Source organism: Crotalus tigris, unplaced genomic scaffold (genome assembly GCF_016545835.1).
Source record: "Crotalus tigris isolate CLP2741 ecotype Arizona unplaced genomic scaffold, ASM1654583v1 scf7180000024391.5723578, whole genome shotgun sequence".
NCBI classification, from domain to species: Eukaryota; Metazoa; Chordata; class Lepidosauria; order Squamata; family Viperidae; genus Crotalus; species Crotalus tigris.
In genome coordinates, this window is record NW_024100561.1 from 5,248,270 (window position 1) to 5,267,086 (window position 18,817).

The 18,817-nt window shown below is 39.7% G+C and overlaps 1 protein-coding gene across 1 annotated transcript in view; it reads right to left on the minus strand.

The window, feature by feature from the left end:
* The window catches only part of SEMA5A (semaphorin 5A), a 212,456-nt gene extending 195,551 nt beyond the window's left edge, over positions 1-16,905 (minus strand). Inside the window, exon 1 of the mRNA XM_039329293.1 lies at positions 16,078-16,905. The gene's annotated coding sequence lies outside the window, so the exon portion shown is untranslated. The remainder of the gene's footprint in view (positions 1-16,077) is intronic.
* Between the last annotated feature and the right edge of the window lie 1,912 nt (positions 16,906-18,817).

The window sequence follows — 18,817 nt, forward strand, 5'->3', positions numbered from 1 at the left end:
CAAATTTTTCTGTGCAACACCAATTATATATGCCAAGAACAAATCAATAAAACAGTAATAAGGTGAATTCTTCTTCTGTTGAGGAGCTAGGGTCAAAAAAGAACTGCCTCCCTGTCTCCGGGGAGGAAAATCTCTTTCAGTCCCAGGAAATGAATTCTATCATGTATTCTTTTTTATTTGTAACCAATTAATCCAACACATTGTAGTGGAGAGTATAGGATCAAAATATAAGAACTACAAAATAGCCCACATACGGAGCTTATTTTTGAGGTTCCATAGAAATTCAAGATTAAAATCCATGCTGGAAAAATTAAGACTCATCTTCACAACAATTCCTTTAGCAATACTCAACTAAGAAAATTTAACAACCTCTTCTATATGAATGCTTGAATATGATTAAGCTCTATGTTGTTTAGGAAAGTTTTCTAAACATTGAGTTATACTCTAAAAGAAATCCTTTCCAAGACTTTTTTGGAATTTGGCTTTTCTAGCAAAAATAATGATGAAAATATAAAGAATTTCAACACACTTTCTTGGGCATATATTTAGAATACACACAAAAGAGACCAAGCCCCCGCTCCGCAGAAAATAGGAATACCTAACTGAGATTGTAGTGATACTCCACAGGTAATAGAAAAAGGAAGCCTATAGGTAATCTTATTCCTCACAGAAACTTCTTTGTTGTTTCTAATAGTTTCATAGGTAAGTCTCCAAGAATCTCAAGTTCAGAAGTCACTGTAAACAACAAGGTGTTTTTTTTGCAAATGTGGCTTTGTTTCCCTGTAATGAAAATAAACAAAATATAGAGGAGAATCAATTGATAAGACCTGAAACTTCTGCAGTATATATGCGAGGGTTTTTAATTACCAATGGTTCAGCAATATAAACATTAAATCCACTCTATAAATAAAACTGATAATATTAAGAAAGCTGGGGGTAGAAAAGAAGTCCAAAGATGGATTTTTGTGTTAAAGATTTACAAACTCACTTCTGGTATTCCCCTTGATCTGAGCCATGTTCTCAAAGGCATGCTATTCCAGACTCTACGTCAGAATTCTGGGAGTTGAAGTTCACAAGTCTTAAAGTGGCCAGGTTTGAGGACCTCTGCACTACATTGATCTAACACAGGGGTCTTCAAACTTGGCCCTTTTATGACTTGTGGACTTCAATTCCCAGAATTCTGATGTAGAGTCTGAAATAGCATGCCTGGCTGAAGAATTCTGGGAGTTGAAGTCCACAAGTCATAAAAGGGCCAAGTTTGAAGACCCCCTGATCTAACACATGCAGCTATAAGCAGTCCTCGGCTTAGAACCATTCATTTAGTGATCATATGAAGTTACAACAGCACTGAAAAAAGTGACTTGTAATCAGTTATTGCCCTTATGATCAGTGCAACATTTCCAGTCACATGATCAAAATTTGGGCAGTTGGCAACTGGCATGTATTTATCATGTAATTGCCCTTTGCAAGCTTCCCAGCCAGCCTCTGATAAGCAAAGTCAATGGAAGCCGGATTCACTTAACGACCATGTGATTCACTTAACAACAGAAGTGATTTGCTCAACAATCCTGGCAAAAAAAGGTCTTAAATCAGGCATGACATTCAATAACTGCCTTGCTTAGCGATGGAAATTACCAGTATTTGTTTTCTAGAATTTAAGATTCCAAAGAAGACAAAGTCAGAAATATGCTAATCCCAAACACAACAAAGTCAAAGCCTTCCTCTGACTACTCCTTAGGAGTAATCAAAATAATAATAATAATAATAATAATAATAATAATAATAATAATAATAATAATAATAATAATAATAATAGTAGTAGTAATAATAATAATAATATCTGTAATAACATCAAACATCCACATCTGCCTATCCCAGGTCCTTGGTAACGACTCGACAGATAGACAAAATGCCAAATCCAGTCTGAACATCTGACTGACTGTGCAATAATCAATAATAATGAGAATGAGAATAAGGAGGAGGAGAAGGAGAAGGAGAAGGAGGAGAAGAAAGAGAAGAAGGAGAAATGCAAAATGATATATCTACTCTGCTCCTGGAAAAATCCCATACCACCAAAGCTTTTTACTGCTGCTTTCCTGGATTACCAAAGGAGAAAGCTTCATGAAAATCTGTGGCTACAATTCGTAATTTTACCTGCAAATTGCCTGTTTAAACTCTAAGGGCTTCTCAGATTTCTAGGGAGTTTCCAAACAGTAATCTGCCACCTGTTCTTCACTGGGCAATCCTGCAGCGCTCTGGGCTAAAAAACGTTAAAACTAGTCTACCATGAACAGCTGGCAAAAACTATATGTCACAGAGAGGTCAGTTTGAAATATGTTTTGGCATGGCTGATAAAACACACATTCTTTCAAGTCAGCAATACTTTACAGAGACAAATTAGAAAAGACAAAAACAGTGTGCATAGTAGTTTATAACTAATTTCATGAGGGAATATGAAAGAGGATGGATAAGAGCAGAGAGGAACAGAAAATGATACTCCTCTTTTAAGTATTTACACACGCACGTCAGTAACAGGAGAAACAAATGATTATCTAACTCTAAGCTTTCTCTTAGCCTCACTTTGATCTTGGCAATTATGCCAAAAAAAATGGGATTAAGTATGTGACAATATTTAAATCCAGATGTGCTTCAATCACATGGCCAGTGGGTGTTAGAAAATCTAAGTTAAGGAGCAAAACAGCAGGTGAACTAGTTATCACTCCCTCTCTCCCCCCCACCCTCCATGGCATACCTCCTTGCAGCATTTCAGTTTATCCATTTATCACAGTCAGGTGCCTTTCTGACTTTGTTGCAGAGGTTGAAAAAAGAAAATGGGGGAGGAGAAAGAGAAGAGTTTCAGGGAAAATTTTCATTCATTACCAACACATAGGCTTTTTTTTTTTTTTTTTGCTCAAATTAAAATCTTCTGCCCCACCTACAACTGGATGCCTTCCAGATCAGTTGATCTAAACTCCCCCAATCCTCGGCTTTTGCCCATCCTGGCTAAGGATTATGGGATTCCAGGTCCAACCCATCTGAAGGGTGAGAGAACTGTGAAAGAGGCTGCATCTTCTTACTTTCCACAGTGCAAGCAGATCACATCTATGTGAGCCATCATACCAAGTTTTTTCTTTTAAAAACTGTTTTTGCATAACAATGGCAAATGTGATTTGTTGCCCAATAGTAGCAGCAATGCAATTATACGCTGCAATGAAAATGTTGAAAGCAATACTCACATGACATCTGACTTCAACTTAAAGATTAACATTTCATTAAGGCAGACCATGATTTCTGGTGCAAGATCTGGAACCAATCATGGAAAATTCTGCATTTGTCCAATTGTGGGTAACTAAATGATGACAGACTATACAGAGAAAGTGGGGCAAGGGATTAAAATATGGTTCTTCAACATGACTTAATTATTACTGGCTTCCTCTAATTTGGTCTGGTGGTAATACTAGTCTGGCTTTTTTTTGGCAGTGTATCCAATGTCTTTTACCCCACTCTTTTCTGCAATTTCACAAAAACAAGAATTCTTTGCTTCCATTCTAGTTTTTAAAATACTGCATTATGTAATAATGGTAATTATACATATTTAATGATGTAATTATATATTATGTACTATTAGCTTAATAGTAATTAAAAGGCCATATTTATATAACATAATTGTGCAAATCTCCATCTGTTAATTGGAAATAAACATTTTTGTTGTATATTAACTGGGCATGATGAACGTAGTACATCTTTTTCTATGCATTATCCTGTCAACTTCCTTCTTATCCCTATCCATCATTGCAGAGAAAAAAGACTGTGCAATCATCACAATGTTTTGTTTAATGAATCTATTATTTTCTGCCTAAAAAGTGTAGGTAATAATCCAATTTGGGGTGCTATACAAGTCCAAAATTTTAGTTTCTTCCAATCTTGGGAACTTTTGTGGGCCACATGTGAGCTGTGGGAGGGTTGCCTACAGCCAAGAGGCTGAGGTTACTACAGCCAGCCTGAAGCCTTACTAAAATAGATAAAAATTTCAGAGTGTTACACAGAAAGAGTATTCTAATGGATCAGGCCAAAGCCCATTTCAGTCCAACACTTCAATTTCTCACCATGGTCAACCATGTGCCTTTGGAGAACTCCCAAGCAAGGGATGGAAGCATATTACCCTAACAAGGTATTGATTTAACAGCTAACCAGTTTGTGTAATGTAAGATTTAAGATGTAATGATGGGAATATCTCTGCAGGGTCTGTATCTCTTTAGGAGCCTTTGTATAAAGGGAAGGCTCTGCTGATATGTTCTCTCTCTTCCGTTTCCTGCTGTAACTGTGGTTTGGATTCTGCTGTATTAGCAAGTGTATGTATATTGTTCCTGTTGTATGATATTGTGGATAGTGTAAGATAAATCATCATTTAATGTAGACCACTGTTTACTTTGTTTACTCCTGGGTTATCTCACGCAATAAGACTGTGCACGCTCTAACATGCCCTGCTCAGGTTCTCCTGCAGCTAGTATTTGAAGGCATATTTCTTCCAACTCAAGCATTATTATTCTCTTTAAACAAAAATTCAATAAAAGGTTGGCAACTATAGAGCCAAAAGCAGGAATATGGAAATGCAAGAGAGGACAATCAGAATGCTCAGTAAGATGCCACCTACCCATAAAAGAAATGTCAAAATTCCAAAAGAAAAAAACACTATAAGAACTGACTATACTCTATAGCCATAGAATACTGCTTAGAGCAGGGGTGTCAAATTCAATTTCATTGAGGGGCGCATCAGCATTGTGGTTGCCCTCAGGGGGCCGGATGGGTGTGGCCAGAGTGGATGCAGCCTACTGGGTGGCCGTGGATGGAGTGGGTGAGGCCTACTGGGTGGGCGTGGCCAGTTCTACATCCTTCGCGTCAAGGGCACCTGTGGGGGCCTGGGCAGGAGTGGGACAGATCTGAGCGTCTCTGGCAGAAGGGGGTGGGACCAGGACAAGTGCCAAGGCATGGTCCACTGGAGGAGCCTCACCGTTCCTCTCAGGCCATGCAGGGGGGGCTGGATGGTGGTGCGGGCTGCCCAGAGCCCTGGGCAGCAGAGGTCAAATGCCCAGCCTGGCCCTTGATCGCCCGTGGCACCAAACCCAGCCCCACTTCCTCAAGGCTGCTGCTCAAGATTCTCCTGGTTCCTCACTGTTTCCAGACAGCCTTGTGGAGCTAAGACTCAATGCGTTTCAGCATAGATGGCCAGCACAAAATTATACATTGGCTCCCGGCCGGCCTGGGCCAGGGCCAAGGCAGTGGGGGCCGTTCCCTCACTGTTTCCAGGATGGCTTCACCGGCCACATGAAACCACTTCGCGGGCCTCATCCGGCCCCCGCCCCTTGTGTTTGATATGTTTGGCTTAAAGCAAACTCTAGAGGGCAAATGTGCTATAGAAAGGGAATGCCAAGTTAACATAAGATGGAGTAAGAATGGAATCAAAGCCTAAACCATCTTTATTACAAATGTTACAAGGACATAGATTTAAGGCAGAATTACCAAAACTGGATCCAACAAACTACACACCAGAGGAAGGCAAGCCTCCAGAAGCAGTTAATTTCCAATCCTATTCTTTAAATCAGCCAAGAACCCTAAAATAGACAAGCTCACACCATTGAAAGTCAACCATTTGACTGGTGAATCTTGGTGGTTCCATCTCAGGGTATTGGAGGAAGTACAAAATGGTCCACTTCTAAAGAGAAGTATTTTGAGAAACAGTGCAATGAAATAAAAGTTTCAGTTGCTGAATAAAGTAATGACAGTAGAAGCTTGACAAGCAGCTGTGAAGATGCACTGGGGCCAAAGCATGCAAGAGACACAGTAGAGGAATGATACTGAGAAAATAAGACCTCAGAAGAATCCACTTAGAAGGTGAAACCAAGTTTCACAATGTTCCTGGATTGTCAAAGGGGACAAGATAAGTAGGCTACAAAAATAACACTTCATTAAGTAATCAGCCTTAGACCAAGCTCTTACATGAGGTGGTTTGTATCATCTCAAGGATTTTAAATTAAGGTACCATTTGGGGGGGGGGACCTGCACTAATAAATTGATTCTCTATGCTTGTTGTGCGTTTCATCATTTTTTTAAAAAAAAAACCTCGTATGTAAAAATATATACTCAAAAATGTCAGATGTATCACACCTTTGCCCAATTAGCATCTAAGAGGGCTCAAGGAATATCAGTCAAAGATGTACAATAATACAGAATTTGTATCTTATGCATTGATGTTTTTTTTAAAAAAAGCTTTTACTTAGGGATAAGAATCAAATAATTGCTGAGGGTTAGTCTTTTAATACATTAATATTCTCCTTATGTCATCTACCAATACTGATTCATGATCAATCTTGCTTTTACTGAGGAAGCATTCCAAATTTCTCTGTATTTTTCCTCTCTCAGTTCAATACTTTTAAATACAGTTCAGAAGTATTTTGTAATACTAAAAACACTGAGATGAGTATTCAGATCAACAATGATGCTTGGCCTGCAGCCAGAGACTGATGTCTGTGTTTCATCAGATGTTACTGGTGAAAGTGGCAATGAGTAAAACAAATAATTCCCCAAGAAGGTTGTGAATCGGCCAAATCACAATTTACACTGCCGACTAGAGCAGTGTTTCTCAACCTTGACAATTTTAAGGCATGTGGATTTCAACTCCCAGAATTCCACAGCCAGCATTGCTGGCTGTGGAATTCTGGGAGTTGAAGTCCAGATGCCTTAAAATTGTCAAGGTTGAGAAACACTGGACTAGAGCAATCAGATCAAATTTTCAGTTTCTGAAGTTCCTTTGCTCTGTATACTAGACTGCAGTGTTTCTCAACCTTGACAGCTTTGAGGTATTGCCAGCTTCAATTCCCAAAATTTCCTGGCCAGCAAAGCTATTTGCCTATTTTAGGGTTCTTGGCTGATTTAAAGAACAGGATTAGAAATTAGCTGCTTCTGGGAGGCTTGCCTTCCTCTGAAGTACAGCATAGCTGGCTGGGGAATTCTGGGAGTTGGGAGTCGACACTGCTATACTGAAAGGAAAGGTGCCTGGTTAAGCTACCTTCATAGACATGTCCATATGATTTTCTTGAGAATACAGTAATTGTTTATCATAACAATCATAAGATAACAAGCCTCCCGAAAAAGCACCTTTGGGACTACCATGACCTGGATGACTGAGAATCTCCATAGACATGTTTATCATAACCTTCTCCCAGACTCGCTTTTCAGTTCTCCAGCACTAATATTCCATATAGTATTCTCATCCAGTTATTAACCAGGTCTGAACCTGCTTAGCTTTCATACATAGACAAGGCCAGCTACACGCTACCATCTGCTGAGATCCATACCTATACAAATCATTTTACAAGGGACTTCTCAACCAGGAACAGCCAAATGCTCAGGACAACTTTTCAGATGGTCACTGGAGATTTTCTATATTTACTTATGAATGAACTAAATATATTTTTGGCAGGGTAGCAAGGAAGTGATTTAAACAGCCATATTATTTACTTAATGTTTGTGCTACCTTTCTGTTTGCAAACACCTTTGAATGTGATGTTCTGGTTAAGGGATTGGACTATAGTTATGGAGATCCATATTCAGGTCAACTTTCATCCTTGGATTTCATCAGGTGACTTAACCACTCATTTAGTCTTAGCCTAACCTACTTCATAGAGTTGTGGTTATGGACATACTATGCATACTACCTTGAACTCCTAGAAGAATAGGATATAATCTAAGAAATGACAAAAATAGATTCCAGGCATTTTACAATGTAAAGCATATTAAAAAAAATTAAAGGTACAGAATTAGGGAATTAAAAGCAAGATGATGGTACCAAACACAACTCTGTATGAACTGTATTTATAGACTGGGAGTAACTCAGAAGGTGGCCCTCCCACATGCCAGATTAACAACCCTCAGACATCAAGGAACATTTTCAGATCATAACAGCAGGTCAGATTCTCAATGGGAGAGGTAGAGCCTAAAATACTCCAGCCTTAAGCTGTATAGGTTTGAGGTCAACCACAAACTGTATACGTTAGATGTCAGCAAGCTTTAAAGGTGGCTTTTTTGCCATGGCTGAGCTAAACCCTTATTCAACCAGCCTTGTCAAAGGATATTATATTCTAAGATTCATGGAGGCTGCTGAACCACAACTCTCAGCAGTCCTAGCCAGCAGGGCTAATCATAAGGAGTAGTGGGGCTTGTTCTTCTGCAACATCTGGACGGCTCCACAATGGAGACGCTAGACCAGTTGAGTGCCTCAGTAGTTACCGTGTCTGCAGTTTAAACAGTGAAAGGAAACAGCAGCAAAAAGCAAGAAAGAGTCCAGATTATAATCACACATAACATTCATGCTTTAAGAAAACTGTTCATCTAATAGAAGCAACACAATTTCTTTACCTACAGTAACATTCTGCCTTCCTTTGGAGGAATCTTGTTGCATTTGAAAGAAGTAATATATTACCAATTGCTGTACTACCTCAGAAAGAAAAAATAGAAGACATAAACAAAAGATTTTCTCAATGCTCATGTTTATGATTACAGGCCTGCCCTGGGGGTAGAAGATGGGAGGAGAACATTAAACGGCTGCCTCTCCTACAATAGGATACATAAACCTTATGCTCAACAGAATATTTTAACAGGTTGTTTGAATTCTACAGTTTGGCTTATCAACAACAAAATGCCACAAAGTACATTTCCCTTAATATAGCATTACTGAAAGCTGTTGAAATGTTTTTAATTGCTTGTTACAAACCCATCTATACCATTTGTTTCTCAGGATCATCATTGTTTGGTCCTGTAAAAAGTTAGTATTTTGACTATATATAGATACAGACGTCAACCCACCAGATTTTAAGAATTCTGAGTCAGCACATTTTCTGTCAATTAAATCACCATGAGGATTGTTTTGTGCTTAAATATATCATTCACACTCAACAGCAACTTGATATTCAACTGTAGTACACAAAATATCCACACACAAAAGAAACAAAGAGAATCTACCAGAACTTCAAAGGCTAATCAATCCAAATAATGTCTTGGGCTTCATACTCATCGTGCTTGTTCAGATGGCAAAAATGATTAAGTCAGCAGTTCCCCAGGGAAATTAAGTCCCTCCCATGTGCCGGTAATGCATGACTGCAGATGACCCAGACAATCAAATGCTGACCATGAAGTCTTCCTAGTTCTATCTCAAAGATTTGGTATAACAAAAAAACACTATGCTATCATGGTTAGAGTTAAGGTCAGTCTACTAAACGTCTGAGGGTGAAAGTTCATTCTCCAAGCTTGTGGGTTGATTTCAGAACATCTGAAATCAGAACAGGCTAGGTAACATCTTCCAGAAGATGTTACCTAGCCTGGTAACAAAACATTCGGAAACCAGCCCACAAGCTCAGAGAACGAACCCTCATCCTACACCCAAACTACAGATATGCGCCACTATTGCATACTACACTCCTTTCTGCCCATTTCCCCTCCTCTTTCATGTGGCTGTATGAGAAAAAGAAGAGGGTGATAGAGATGGGCTTGCTAAAAAATAAAAAAAACTACTTTTCAGGGAATTCCTGACTCATTCCCTTACCTGCTTGGCTATGCTCTCCTCCTATTCCAGAGCTGGGAGGAAATCATATCAATGTAAGTTACACTATTGCCCACATGTGCCCTTATATCATGATCAGAGTTCAGCTCTGCTACTACCCATACAGCTCCTTTGTGTGATACTGTAATGGCAGCGTTTGCCTGATTTCTGTTCCTCAAACTCAAACATCACCAACAAAGGAAAGAAAAGCTGCCATCAGCAGCTATATGGATTGTGTGCTATACAATGTCTCAAAACAATCACAAACCTTAACAGCGGGGCTTTTTTTTGTCATAGAACGCCCAGAACGGAGTTCCGGCACCTTTTTTGGATGGAACCTTGTAGGATAGGCAAGGTGGGTTGTATATCATGTGTGCATTCCGGCACTTTTTTTTTTTTTTTTACAAAAAAACACTGCCTAACAGTATTAGTCTGAAAGTCAAGTGATGAGTTTAGACAAATCTAAATTTTAATGGTTATTTTTAGTATTTTGATGGCTTTATTGTTTTTGTTTTAAAATGTTTTAAAGATTTTAATTATGCGTTTCTGAATTGTGAGCTTCCCAGAGTCGTTTGCTGAGATGGCCACCTATAGAAATCAAATAAATAAATAAAATCAGTGATCAATGCAAATAAGTAGAGGTCAACACATTAGCCAAATCTGAAAGCCATGCCATATCAGGAAAAGACTACAGTATTTCCTAGATCAGGGGTCCCCAACCCCCAGTCTATGGACCAGTACCGGGTCGCGGCATGCCAGTAACCACTCCACACAAACAAGGAAAGCCCCATCTGTGGGATGCTGGCAGCACACTAAACCACGCACCCTCCAAGTCTGTGGAAAAACCTCTCTCCACGGAACCGGTCCCTGGTGCCCACAAGGCTGGGGACCTCTGTCCTAGATAATTGGAATTCAATATATACATATACTTGATATAACCTAGAGTTATTGATAGTTCCTACTGGAAGCTGAATCCAAAGGGAAGGATTTTTGCCACCCCTTAAGGACTGTTTGAGTTTCAAAAATTCCATTTGGCCTTATGGGGTTTGCCACCTTCCAGCATCTGATGGCTATATGGAGCATTGTCAAGCCAAGGAAAGTAGTGTGAATCTGTTTAGATTATATAGTGATTTATTCCACTATTTGAGGGTAAATATGAATCTTTCCTTTTAAGATCCTATCTTCCTAATTCTGTGCTTTTTTCATTCTGGGGCTTAGCTGCAATGTTCATATTTGATTATTTGATCTATGTGTTCTTATGTAGTATTTGAACAGAACAAGTAAAATAACCTGAAATCCACTTGCAACGCAATCTGGCTTTAATGTTATTGAATTTTTAAGTAGCAACATATCATAGTCTCTGATGCTATTGCACTGAAAGTAGTGACAAATAGAAGAGCAAACAAATTGCTTTCTGCAAAGACAGACTGTGAGTAACACAGCAGAGATTTTTGAAATTCAGACAATAATCATGTAAACTTTTGGCATTTTCAATAAAGCAACAAAGCTCACATTTTTATTCCAATAGTTAGGACAAATGCTACATAATGCATGAAGACACAAATTTAATATTTCAAGCTTTTTATTTACAAAAAAAAATCCATAAGGATTTGATAGGAAATGAATGTTTCTTTTAGCTCAGTTTTCACTTGATAGGGAGTCAAAAAACTGAGCCCACACCAGGTAGAAGAGTCTAGCTTACATTGGCGATTCTTAAAAGCTAAACAACTTGGCCCTGGTTAAAACTTGGGTGGGAAATCACTTGGAATTCCATGGCTGTTCACTAGACTGGAAAACTGAAAACAGCATCATGGAATAAGGCAATAGCAAATATTTCCATAACGTTGGCAAGAATAAGAGAAAATGTTTCCATAAAGTTGGCAAGAAAATTGAATGAATGCAATCACAGGGAGTCAAGGTCATCTTGAAGACATCATTACCTTTTTATTCAGGCAATGTGTGATAGTAATGAACCACAGTATTGTACCATAGTATGAAGAATAATGACAATGCCAAATTGATTTACATAAATAGTATAATGGTGGTATGTCAGCTTCTAAGCTATTCAATATTTATCGGAATGTTTGTATCTGGTACTCTACCAGCTGACAAGACTGTTATTCCTGAACCAAATCAGGATGAGGTATGTTGTACTAAAAATAGACCCATTTCATTAATGAGTAAAAATGGAGAAATGCTATTTATTTAGAAAATTTATTATCTTGCCAACCAACCCAAGAAGATACTGTACTAGTACAGCTGGTACATCCTGATCAGGCAAGGTTTATTTGTTGTAGATGAGATGCTTACACATCAGTAAATCTTACCGCTTTAAATCATTCTAAGGTGGATCCAGATGTCAACATTTCAATGGATAGTGAGAAGGCCTTTGATAAAATGTATTGGCAACGCATATTTTTTTTTCCAAATTTTTATTTTCCCTCAGAGTTCTCCTCTCTTTTACTGTTTGATTTGATTTGGAACCATTAGCATCTGTGATTAGATCTAAGGCTACACTGAAATTCATGTTCTAATTCATACAGGTATAGAAAGCAAAGTAACCCATTTTTAGATGATATGTTGATATTTATTGATAAGCCTGAGGATTCCAAACCAAAAGCAACAAAAGTTAATTGATTGTCTAGAAACGTTCTGGGTATATTAATTGGTTTACATCTGAATTGATACCTTAGGGCAGTGTTTCTCAACCTTGACAATTTTAAGGCATGTGGACTTCAACTCCCAGAATTCCACAGCCAGCAATGCTGGCTGTGGAATTCTGGGAGTTGAAGTCCACATGCCTTAAAATTGTCAAGGTTGAGAAACACTGCCTTAGGGAGTTATTAAGTCTTCAAAATCAACTATCTCTGGACAGTCTTGATGGTACCCAAAGGCAATAACTTATCTTGGACTGAGAATACCTGAAGTTTAACTCAGATGGTGAAGTTGACTATAAATATATTGTGATTAAAAATAGTAATAGATTTAGGCAGCTGAGCTTCATTTAAACTGAGTATGTGGGGAAAACTAATACTTGAAAAATGAATATTTCACCATGGTAATGTATACCATACTTGCATAATATTCCTCCATATGTTCTTAAAATATACTTACAGAGGTTTCCTGTGCTATTTCAGAAGTTTGTTGGGCAAAACTATCCCATTTTCTTTCAAAAAATTGTCAATTAAGGAAGGCGTGTTTTCTTTTTCAGGTGAATGAATAGCAAGATCTATCTAATGTACCAACAGAAGGGAATATTTGCAGCTCAGGGATGAATTATGGGATCCTTGGTGCTCTCTGAGCTTGGTTGTTTTCTTGCAGATGTTTCATTACCAAACTATGTAACATTATCAGTGTTAATAGGGAGTGGAGTTTGCTCTCATTTTATATTCTAGTGACTTGCCCTATCACTATTGATGGGAGTGGTCTGATTGAGTTGATTGGGCTGTTTTTTTACTGTTGTTTACTTGCTTGGCAGTTCCTTGCTTGGGTATTGTTTGCTACTTGACTGTTGACCCAATGTTAATCTTGGTGTTAATCTACTGTACTGCAAAATTGGCCTCATGGCCCATTTTAGAATGAGCATATTTGGCTCCCCAAAAGATTCCAATTTCCTTAAAAACTATAGAATTTTACCTTCTTTACCCTACCCTGCCTGTCTTTTAATTTTTACAATCATGCTTAGCTAAGAAATGGGGAAAGCCAAACTGGAGAATGGCAAAGATATCCTTTTGTTAGAGAACCAACATGGCATGAAGAGCATACACATACGATCAATCAAATCAGGTGATATTTATTTCTTGTGATAGAACCCAAGAACCATTACCTGTAATATGTAGAGAGGCAATATTAAGCACTCCCAGAATTCCCCCCTAGTATTACAGGACTTCAATATAAATTAATAATAACTGTTTATAAACAGTTGTTGGAAAATATTAATTTGATATTTGAGAGTATACAGAGGCATAGTGTGAAGAACTAAATTGTTTGCTAAGTAAACATTAATGTAGTTTTATAAATTTAAGTGTATTATTTCAACAGAAATATTTCATATCTACTGAAAGAAACTGATAAATGCAGATAACTTGCATGTGGTATTAAGGACATAACACTAGTGGCTATGACACAGTCTTGTGTTACTTTTGTACTCCCTTTTGAAGAGAAGTTATTTTATGTACACTGGTTCACTAGACTAATACATGAAATAAATGTTAAGCAGAAAATGAGATTTTTGCATGTATAATGCTATTCTGTAAATGGTGAATAGGGTTTTACACATGCATAAAATGGCACTACTGATATGTAAAATGGTGAATGAATTTTGTCCATTGTAACTAAAGTGGACAAAATTGAGCTCCAATAATCTGAGGGTATACTGCATACTTTGGTTCTGAGAGATTCTTGTAGATGCCCATTTTAAAGTAACAGCAATAACTTGGAGATTAATAGAAGAATAACAAGAATGAGATAATGTATACTTCTATAATTGCAAGAAAGGCTAGGAGGCGACCTATCAATTACACAGAGGTCTGATCAACATTTCTCTCTTTTGATTTTTAAAGTATTTATTGATGGGATCTTGACCAGAGTTCAAGGTTGCATATTCTAGTTCTTATATTTAATAGAAAATAATATAAATTGACTTAAATATTGGTAATTTAACTGTACGGTACAATATGAAAAGTTTATGCATGAAGATATTGGAGGAGAGGCTACTGTCTTTTTTTTCCCCTTCCTATATGATGCAAAATATATTTTAAAACATACCTTGGCTTTTTGTTTTCTTAGTTTACAACACTATTGACTACCGGTAGCCATCATGGCTAATCTTCCCAAACAAGGCAGACTTAAACTTAGCTAGTACTTGAATCAGCACCCACTAGGACAGTGGTTCTCAACCTGTGGGTCGGGACCTCATTTGGGGTCGAACGACCATTTCACGGGGGTCACCAAATAACGCAGTCTGCCATTTCCCCCCCCCTTCCTTAGCTGTACTACTCCCTTTTATTCTATTGGCTTTTGAAAGCCAATAGAATAGACTCTCTTGAATAGAGTCTAATTCTATTGGCTTTCAAAAGCCAATAGGAATTGTCCAGGCTATATCTGCCCTGCTGAGCCCACCAAAAGTCCCATTCTGCAAACGGTGCTGCACCAGTTGAGTAGTCCTCGACTTACGACCGGTTGGGGGTCGCGGCATTAAAAAGGTTGAGAACCACTGCACTAGGAAATCCCACAATGGGAAGTTTTAAAAACATCCAGAAAATAGCAAGCTCTTTCTGTACTATTGAGAAAGTTCTCAAAGTCATCAGGAGGCAAGTTCAGCCCACAGGAAACTTTGAAGCCGCTCTAAATTCAGGTTTATGTACATCCTAGTAAGCACACATAGAACTCCACTACGAGGCTCTTCTTTTACTGAGAACAAGGAGTATAGTATTTTATTAAAGAGCCCTTGTGGCACAGTGACAAGAATGCAGTATTGCAAACTAACTCTGCCCACAGCCTTGGAGTTCTAGGTTGCTTAGCCTTCCATCCTTCCGAGGTCGGTAAAATGAGACCCAAATTATTGGGGGCAATGTGCTGACATTGTAAACTGCTGAGAGAGTGTTGTAAGCACTATGGAGTGGTATATAAATCTAGGTGCTACTGCTAAAGCCAAGTTAGAAAGCATTTTTATTTGCTGCGTGTGGATCTTAAAAGAACTTAGCCAGCCAATGCCTCCTTTCCCCTTTTTTAAAAAGATCAGGAATACAAAGGAACAACGAAAGGAACTATCTGCATTTCTTCCCGCTTCTTTTCATGCCACTAACCTCTTCTTCGACCTGAGGGGGTTTTTTTAGGTGGGGGGGGGGGAGAAGATGCCGCGAATTTATTATCCTCGGGAAGAAGACTCACTTCAAACGCCCCCTGCCGACAAGGGCACGAATTCCCAGCTTAAAGCTGCAAGAAGCTGGAAAAGCAAACGTTTCAAAGCAGACGCGCGATACAAAGTTGAGCTACGCTACACCGACGATCGTTTGGAAAATCGTGTGAAGTCACCTTTCTCCCTTTTCCTACCCAAATCCAAAGTTTCTCCGCCTACAGGGCAAGACCTCTAGTATACCTCTTTTATAACCACCACCACCCCGCCGCGTCTCTGCCTCCACTTCTCAATATACCCTCCCATTCTTCAGACTGACACACGGAACAGTGCAGCGCGTCCCATTTTTTAGTTTTTGAAGGCAACGCGAGGCGCCCCCACACACGCAGTGATCCCACGTACGCGCGGATTTTGTTTTGGTGAAACCGCGATGAAGCCTGGCAAAGCAGTGCCACGCAAAGTCAGAAGAGCAAACCTCCCGAACTCAGTTATATACCTTCGTGAGCCTGCCCGCCGAGCAAACTTCCCACTTCAAACAAGTAAAAACCGACTGAAATAGAGCGAGCCTTTATCCTCTCCGATAAACAGGGAGAGGGCGAGGCAGCAGGGCGCAACCGACTCTCACCTTTGTCGGGAAGGCTTCACTTTTTGCACACCTCCGTTTCAAGGAAAGGGCAGAAGTGCGAGGCGAGGCGGCTGCACTCACCGCAGAACTATCCTCCGAAAGGGGCTCGGGTCGAGTACTACTTGCACAGCCGAGCCAACCCCAGGAGGCAACCCGGAGCGCTCGGGAAGGTTCCGCCGAGGTGGGGAGTAAGAGAGCGGCTGCAGGCGGGTGGGGCAGATTCTGGACGGCAGCCTCCCCGGGGCGGAGGGGGCACCCGCCGGCAGCACTCTCCGAGACGCTAAGCGGGGAAATGAGCGGGACCTGAAAGGGAGCGGAGAGCGGCGCCAGCAGCAGGTCCCCGCTGGAGGTGACGGGGAGGCGGCGCCGGGGCTGCTGCATGTGCGAGCGGCCAGTTGCTGGCGCGGTTGTTGCTCCTCCTCTAGCCCTCGCGGGGAAGGATGTGGAATTAGAGCCGGCCAGCCCTCTTCGCCTCCCGCCGCGGAGGGAGTCGCTAAGGGAAGGCCTCGCCCACCTCGCTTCTTCACGTCCGAGAACCACCGGGCGAGCTCCGACTACAACCCTCCCTTCCCGTTGGAAAGTAGTGACGTCTCCCTTCTGTGCCTACTTTCTGGAGAGCTCCGAGGCAAAGAAAGCGGGCGACGGGCTCCCCACCTAGTATGCTCCCTTCAGCCTTCGATTTTGAGGCATCTTTGAAGCTGCAGCCTAATCCCTTCTTATAAGGCAAACCAGGTTGCCCAGGGACTGGCCTAAAGCAAGTTTCTGCGTTTTAGCCTGTGAAGAAGGACTTATAAAAGTTAGGAGCAAAGCCAAGAGAATTGTCCGTTGCTGCCTTTCAGACTCTCCCCATCCTAGTTCGTCCCAGATCTCATTTTTTAGCTCTCAGAACTCCATCAGGGAACCTTTGAATGGTATTGCAATACCAAGCAATAGCCTGACCAAGGAAAGTGAGTCGAGCTGCAGTTTTATACGCTGGCCTTAAAAACTCATAGGAGTTTTGGGCATCCCTTCAACCAGCCCTTTAAAGAGGAATCAAATATGCAGTTTAAATGCCAGTAATTAAGGGATGGAAAATCGAGTAAGTTGCTGTGCCTGTGAGACCTAAGCCCTTAGAAACACATGCACAGGTGGTTAGAATGCTCCCGGTAATAAATGTAAAGGGTCCTATGAATTCCATGCACACATGATGACAATGTGTTCCCAGTAATGAATCTAAAAGTTGGCTCATATATACATGCAAGGTGCTTGCCTTCTCATCAGTTTGGTCTTTTGATTTTCCTTTAGAAAAACATCTCACTGTCTTCAGTAAGATTTACTGTACCTTCATGGTTATCAGCTCATACACTTTTCAATTTCTCTTGACCTCAGTTTTTCCAGATGTGTGCCCATACTTCCCCATGATTGAAGATAAGAAGGGTTTATTAGATGATAAGGCTTTGTAATGTGTACAGTAGTTAATTTAAAAAAAAGGTGAAATCTTCATGGTCTGCATGCATGTTTTTCCATAAAATTAGAGAGAAGATAGGTGGGTTGGCACTGGATTCAGAATCCAAAATTTTCTTGAGATACTGTTTGGGCTTTAGCTTAGTTTCTACCAATTGTTTCCTGCAAATATCTTTCTATTGCAGGAATATTAGTCAAGGAAAAGGGTGGGCATTGTATTTTGGGACATGCCTCCTTGTTAGTCTTTCACCAGGTTATTCAGACTATTTTCCAGTTTTATTGACAGTCTCGAGAAACAGGTAATTGCTTCCTCTTCATCTTGAACTTGTAAGTGGACAGTTTTCGTTTGGAGGTTTTTTGGTAAGAGCCATGAATATGTAGGTGCCTTCCGATGTTTTGATTGATTTATATCACTCAGTGGATGACTACTTAATTGCCATTTCCGAAAGGTTCAGAATTTTGATTACTAATGTAGTATCTGTTGAGCTCTAATCTAATAGAAGCTTTCTGGGTTTTCAGCCAAACTAATCAAATCTTGGGATCAGTTTTGCAGTGTGAAGAAAGAGCTCCCCCTACAGATCGCTATCTCTGATTTAAAAAAGGCTGAACTATCCCTGTGCTATCTGACCTCATTCAGAGGAAATCATATTCGCATGATTTTATATACTGTATATATTATTCAATACACGACGATTGTTCACATTAAAATATGCCAGAACACTGATAAAGTGGAGAGTTCTGATGGGTCTGACTAAAAGACATACATATTTTAAGCTTCATAAACTCAAATGTTGTTGTTATATAGGTATTAATAGTCTTTAACTTTCTGATTGCCCTGTTGATAACAAGCAACTCTATGCATGTTTACTTAGAAATAAGTCCCACTGTGGTGGTTGGGGTATGTTGTTCCCAAGAGGTTGTCCAATGGATTGCAGTTTCAATCAACAAAATTTCATCATTTATTCTTAAAATAAACTTAACATTAGGCAATCTACTAGGATTGCATTTAAATTAAATTCCTTTTGCTTTCATTAGATGTTTCTTTGGACTATATTTTCTGGCTGATTAAGTTAATAAATTGAATTAGTACAACATTTAGTAAAGCCTTTGCAAAAGAACAATCAAAGATTGCAGGCAGGCTCCCAACTGCCTTCATTCCTCAGAGATTAAGAGGCTTAGCGGGTTAAGAGGTTTGTATAACTGAAGGTGAAAATTAAGTAATTGTCCCTGTCAGCCTGCCTAGAAAATTTATCCAAAGATCTCTGCTTATTGTGGGGAAAGACTTGCCATTTTTCAA